The sequence below is a fragment of the Choloepus didactylus genome, chromosome 14, assembly GCF_015220235.1.
Source record: "Choloepus didactylus isolate mChoDid1 chromosome 14, mChoDid1.pri, whole genome shotgun sequence".
Classification (NCBI taxonomy): domain Eukaryota; kingdom Metazoa; phylum Chordata; class Mammalia; order Pilosa; family Megalonychidae; genus Choloepus; species Choloepus didactylus.
The window spans coordinates 2,067,642-2,074,491 of NC_051320.1; the positions used below are offsets into that span (position 1 = coordinate 2,067,642).

Consider the following 6,850-nt stretch of genomic DNA (forward strand, 5'->3'; position numbering starts at 1 on the left):
TTTATGCATGAGTCCCTATATAGTTTCTGAATTCTTGAATAAAAAAACTGTGCTTTTGGCATTTCATGCCCCTCTGCAGAATTCCTTCTACTAATTAGTCCTTATTTAATTGTGTAAACTGATTTTATATTTTCAGCACAAACAAATGAAAAACCTGTTAATTTGGGGATGGGGATTAAATGTAATTTTTAACTGCTAAATATTTTTATTTCATTGAATTCATTGGTAAGATTTGCCTCTTTATTACATTTAGAGTAATATGCTTTATCCAGGGATGCCACCATGCTCCTGAATTGTTTGTTGCTTGTTTTAAGTATGTCCCATAATTATGGAAGTAGTATTTCACTTTCAGGTTCTTCTTCCTCATCTGTAAAATGGGAATAATAATATTATGTTTACAAAAGGGATTAGTGGGAAAACAATGAGATGAATACTTGTAGACCATTTCTCATTCTTCCTTCCATAAAGACCCCCATTTTCAGTAGTTGCAGTACTGACTTAATTATGAAGGTTATTAACAACCTATAGTGTCCTCTATGTGGTAAATGATTGAAAAAGAAATATACATGACCATATTTCTGCCAGCATTGTGGCAATGTACAGTTCACGTCTGCACTGGAAGAATGATAGATCTGTCAGAGCCCTGCCAGAACATCTTTGTTTTCCTCTCTGTTAATAACATTAACATTTCTTTAATCAAAATGATAGTTTAAACATTCTAAACAAGTCAGGTAGTAGCTTTAAATAATGTGATATAGAAAAGTTTTGAATAGAAAGTAAGGCAATGTGGACTGTTTCACAGCTTTTATGTAAAAATCTTGGGGGATAGAATACTCCTTTCCTACAAATGTCTCTTTCTGTATTCTTTCCCATTCATAGCTCCCAGTTTGCTAATAATCCCTACATTATCAAAAAAACCTCTTATTCCTCATCAGCAGACATCCTGGAGAGACACATGGCTCAGATTAATTGCACCCAGGTGACAGAATTTATTCTTGCAGGATTTACAGATCATCAGGAATTGAAGATGCCCCTCTCTGTGGTTTTCTTGTCCATCTATATTTGTGCAGTAGTGGGCAACCTGGGTTTAATCGTAGTCAGTATGACAGATACAAGACTCAACATGCCAATATACTTCTTCCTTAGCAATCTGGCTTTTGTTGATTTAGGTTATGCCTCAGTCATTATGCCCAAAATGCTTGGAAATTTTTGTACAACCAAAATATTATCACTTTCAAAGAATGTGCTGCTCAATTAGGCTGCTTCTTCACTTTCATGGTGTCAGAGTGCTTATTACAGGCTTCCATGGCCTATGATTGACAGGTGGTCATTTTTAATCCCCTACTGTATAAGGTCACAATCTCCCCAGGAATCTGCATTCTTCTTGTACCAGCCCCCTATAGCTGCAGCTTCCTTTTTGCACTGTTTCATACCATCCTCACATTCTGCCTCTCCTACTGCCACTCCAATATCATCAATCATTTCTGCTGTGATGACATGCCTCCCCTCAGGCTAACTCACTCAGATACTCACTCCAAACAGCTGTGGATTTTGGTCTTTGCTGTTATTACATTCATTTATTCAGTTCTGATTATTTTTGTTTCATAAATGTTAATTATATATGCAATCCTGAGGATGTGCTCAGGTGAGGGCAGGCTTCTCCACATGTGGTTCTCATCTGACAGTGGTGGTTTTGCTTTATTGGAACCTAGTATTTAATTATGTGCAGCACAAATCTGATCATTCCATTGATACTGATAAAATGACCTCTGTGTTTTACACTTTAGTTATCCCCATGCTCCTTGTTCAATAGCTTAATGACTACAGAGGTAAAAACTGTCTTACACAGAGTCTTGAAGAATGCATGCAATCTTTGTGTTTAATATTCATTATAGAGTTTTTCTCAATAAACTGTAGCAAAGACAAAAGTGTATTTTATAATATATTTAATAGATATCATTTAATTATCTTTGATTCCTGAACACAAACTAATTATAAGTCACAAATAGATTTTTCCCATATATACAGAAATTAATCCTCATAAGTTAGACAACAATTAAATATCACTTCTACCTCACTGTATTAGTCAGGGTTCTCCAGAGAAACAGAGCAATAGGTATATTGCTATTATTGTAGCAATTATTGTATAAATATTATACAATATTTATTATATATTATTTGTAATTTAAATATTATAAAATATTGCTATTATTGTAGCACTATTGTGTAAATATTAAGAGGTTTACTATAGGAATTGGCTTTCTTCATCATTGGATTATCGATTCTGAATGGCAGGCTGCAAGCTGGAAAATCCAATCAAGGTGATAATTGAGTTCCACAGAGGAAAAGGGCTGGCTGAATTAGTGATGACAATTCTTCTCTCCGACTACTGAAATTCTCGTTCCTCCCTGTAAGGTGTCCAACTGATTGGATGAGGAGACTCCTCTCATTGCCAAAGGCAATCACCTTTGTTGGTTGTAAATGTTATCAGTCAAACCTGGTTACTATTGCCCTCAGAATAACAATCAGACCAGTGCTTGCTTGACCAAACAACTGGACACTATAACCTAGTCAATTTGACACATGAAATTAACCATCACACTGATCATTCCTGGCTTCTGATTATATGATTCATTATGTGATTTCATCAACTTCCCACATCCTCTGATGGGAAACTTATTCTTCATCTACAAACTCCGTGCATGCTTATGTAAGTTTTATTTAAGGACATAGATTTTTCTCTATCTTCTTTTCATTTTGTTGCTGACCTTAAAATGGTAGTGCCAACCAAGTTGGAGACAAAGAGCTAACTGTGTCTCCTGATGACACAATAAATTATTTATGATGATCATTCCTTATTATCTATGCTGTCCTTAAACCTGTGTCCCACAGTTTTCTCCCTTTTCCTCCTTTCTTTTCCTTTTAGAGTAACTGATCATTTATCTTTTTATTGTGGCCTTATGAATTACATTTTTTATTATATTTTAGTGTTTGTGTTAGGGTTCATGGTATAGACAGTACAGAGCTTTTACTTGTCTCACAGTCCACATTGAATGGCAATCATATCACTTCGCATGCAATTTTTGTCAAGTTTCTATTATTATTTAAGCAGTTAATTATCTTTTAAATTATCTTTAAAAGAGATAATTTGATTAAAAGATCATGTGTTTAGTTATCATTTCTGGCATTCTTCTTTCTTTTGTCTAGATCAGTATTTCTATCTGGTATAAATTTACTTCTACCTGAAGGGCAATCTTCAACATATCTTATATTACAGGTCTACAACTGATGGATTATTTTGGCATTTGTTTCCTGAAATTATTTTGTATCGCTTTGTAAACTATATCTTCCCTGGGTAAAGAATTCTAGATTTGAAATGGATAGCACAATACAGTCTGATGGTAGCACAATATTGTAAGTACACTGAAAAAAGGTGACTGGGAATAGGGTTGAAAGAGGAAGGTTAGGGGTCTGTATGACACCAGAAGGAAAGATAGAAGATAAAGACTGGGACTGTATAACTTAGTGAAACCAGAATGGTAATGAATGTGATTAAATGAACAAATATAAGAATTTTTATACAACTTTTATTCATGAGTTGCAACAGTTATTTCTAAATTTTGGGATTCTGAGCTGTTTGTGTGTGACATGGTCGGTCCCTAGACCTTCAGGTTCTGTTTGGCAGCTGGGACTCAGAGCCAGAGTTCAGCTACTGTGAGTGTTGGCATTGCCCCATGAATCAACTGTTAAAGAGGCTGAAAAGGAGATCAGTCTTTGATTGGAGATATGAATGAAATGGACTTGATTGAGATTGGAGTAGATCATAATAAAAGGTAGAGAATGATATTAACCATGTTTTAAAACTTTTGCTTCTGTGTGGGACCAAAGAAAGAGATAGTTATATGGTGCAAAATCTATGTTTTCTGTAGCATGCTGTATAATTTAACTTGTATGGTCAGTTTACTCAAATGCCATAATTATATGGAACCTTGACTAGGGAGTGAGAACTTGGTTTGTACAGATTAGCATGAAGTCCTGATACAACCAGAGTAATATGGGCAGAGAATAAAAGTATTTCAAAGCCCTCTTGAGGGACTGTGGAAAAACATGGAAATATTAAAGTTCCCCATCTGGGGAATTCCTGATTTCTTGCAAGCATTGGGGACCACCAGCTTAGTAGGCTGAGCCCTCAATCTTGGGGTTTGGCCTTATGAAGTTTGTTACTGCAAAGAAGAGGCTAAGCCTACTCATAATTGTGCCTGAGAGTCTCCTGCAGAGGGCCTCTTTTGTTGCTCATATGTGGTCCTCTCTCTAAGCCAACTCAGCAGGTAAATTCACTGTCCTTCCCCTACATGGGTATGACTCCCAGGGTATAAATCTCCCAGGCAATGTGGAATGTGACTCCCAGAGATGAGCCTGGACCCTGCATTGTGGGATTAAGAATGCCTCCTGAGAAAATGGGGAAGATAATTGAACAAAATAAAGTTTCAGTGGCTGAGAGATTTCAAATGGAGTTGAGAGGCATTCTGGAGTAACTCTTATGTGTTATATAGATATCCTTTTTAGTTTTTATTTTATAGAATAGTTAAGGAAATAACTGAAACTGTTTCTGCAATCCGTATCCTTGATTCTGAAGGTGATCATATCTATATAGCTTTATATGGTGTGATTGTGAAAATGTTATGGCTCACACTCACTTTGTCCAGTGTATGGACAAATGAGTAGAAAATGGGGACAAAAAGTAAATGAACCTATGGAAGAGGGGTATGGGAGGTTTTGGGTGTTCTTTTTACTTTTATTTTTATTCTTATCTTTATTTTTTGGAGTAATGAAAATGTTCAAGAATTGATTGTGGTGTTGAATGCACACTATATGATGAAACTGTGAACAATTTTTACCCTTTGGATGATCATATGGTATGTGAATATATTTCAATAAAATTACATTAAAAAAAGAATTCTAGATTCACAGCTACTTTTATCAGTACTTTAATGTTGTTGCTCCACATTCTTCACAATTGCTTTGCCTCTGACAAGAAATTTATGTCATGCTTATTTTTTCCTCCTATGCCTTTTTCTCTTTTCTTGTAAGTTTATTTTTTTATTTTTTCCCAATGACTGTAAGCAATTTGGCATGACTTTAGGTAGGTTTCTATGCATTTCATATTTCTGGAGTTTGTTAATTTTGCTTTTTACTGCATTTGGAAAACTTCCAGTTATTAATTCTTTAAATAATTTATAGTTTCTTCATTTAGGAACTTCATTTACATATATAGGCTTCTTGAAGTTGTCCCAAAACTCATTATCACTCTCTTCATGACTTTGATTTTTTTGCTGTCTGTGTTTCATTTTGGATAGTTTCTGATACTATATCTACAAGTTCATTAATCTGCAATGTACAATCTAACTCAGGGATTCTGTTGACTTTGATATTTCCCCCTTTTACAGTGTGGTCTGGAAAATAATGAAGTAGTAAGTTTGTTCAGTCCTAAGGCTCCCCACATTTCTTTCCATAAACCATGGAAACTTTCCTTCAGTTCCTGATGAGAGTGTCATGGCATGAATATCAATTTTTCAAATGTTTGGTCTTAGTTTTCCTATTCTTATTTCAGATGGAAGAGTAAATAGGGTTCCTAATGTTTCCAATTAGTTGGAAATTGATGGTGAGTTCTAGATTTGGCATTTTCATTATTTTCTATTCATTAATCTACTTTTAATAAACCCCTTATATCCTACATTAATATGAAGAAATATCATTGATACTTTTTTCAAAACATGTCAATAATTGGATCATTTCTCATAACATGACAGCTTCCATTATGGCCTTAGTCTCCACATACCCCTGAAAGCATGTATAATAAATACCACATAGATTTTTCCATTTTCCAATCCCTGCAAACTATTATTTATGCAACAGCCACAGAAATCCTATAACTGAAGATACATCACATCTACTCAGTACAAAATCCTCCAAAGTTTACATTTTTCAATCAGAATAAATAGGAATTTTACAATGGCCTATATAGTAAGGTAATGGTAATGGTGAGGCTTGCATTAAAATATATCATTATCACCTATATTTACCCATCATATCCTCAGCTCCACAAAACTTTGATTCTGTTTCTCCACAACATAATGGTCATACTATCATTTAAGAGCTCCTGCAGGGATATATTTCTCTCAATGCATATCCTAATGGCCCACTCATTCAATTCCTCATGTATTTGCTTACATGCTATCTTCTCAGAGAGCTCTCCTGGCTAACTTAATTAAAAATGCATCCCTCATTCTGACTACATGTAAAATTTCATTTTCATATAAATCATTATGTTCAATAATACTGTATAATTCATTTCTTATTTTGCCTATTTTCTGCATCTTTCTAAGGGAATATAAGACCCATAAAGACAGGAGTTGTGATTGTTTCAATTAATAATGTGCATTTGTTGCCTAGAATGGATCAATTCCCATAATCTTTATCAGGAACTATTTTGTAACTTTTTCTGTGGTAGGAACTTCAGATTAAATAGTGAATGGACTATACAAAGTCCCTTGTCCCATGAAGGCAATTGTTTAGTGGAAGAGACATGAAAAGAGATTGTATATGAGAAAATGGAAAATTGGAACTTAACCCATATTTAAAACTAAATATTCACTCATATCTGGAGTTTGAGCAGAAGTTAGTCATCTCTTAGTCTTGTTCTTGGTTTGAAAACAAGAAAATACTTTCCATATTTCTACACATCTTACTGATGGATTCCTGCCAATCCCTAGGCTAAAGAAATGTCACATGGAGTTTTAAATGGCTGTAATATAATTTATTGTCACCAAATACTACAGTGAATTTTAAA

The 6,850-nt window shown here is 34.5% G+C and overlaps 1 pseudogene; it reads left to right on the forward strand.

Annotated features, from left to right (window-relative positions):
* The first annotated feature begins 955 nt into the window (after positions 1-955).
* Positions 956-1,813, forward strand: LOC119509561 (annotated as a pseudogene).
* The last annotated feature ends 5,037 nt before the right edge of the window (positions 1,814-6,850 follow it).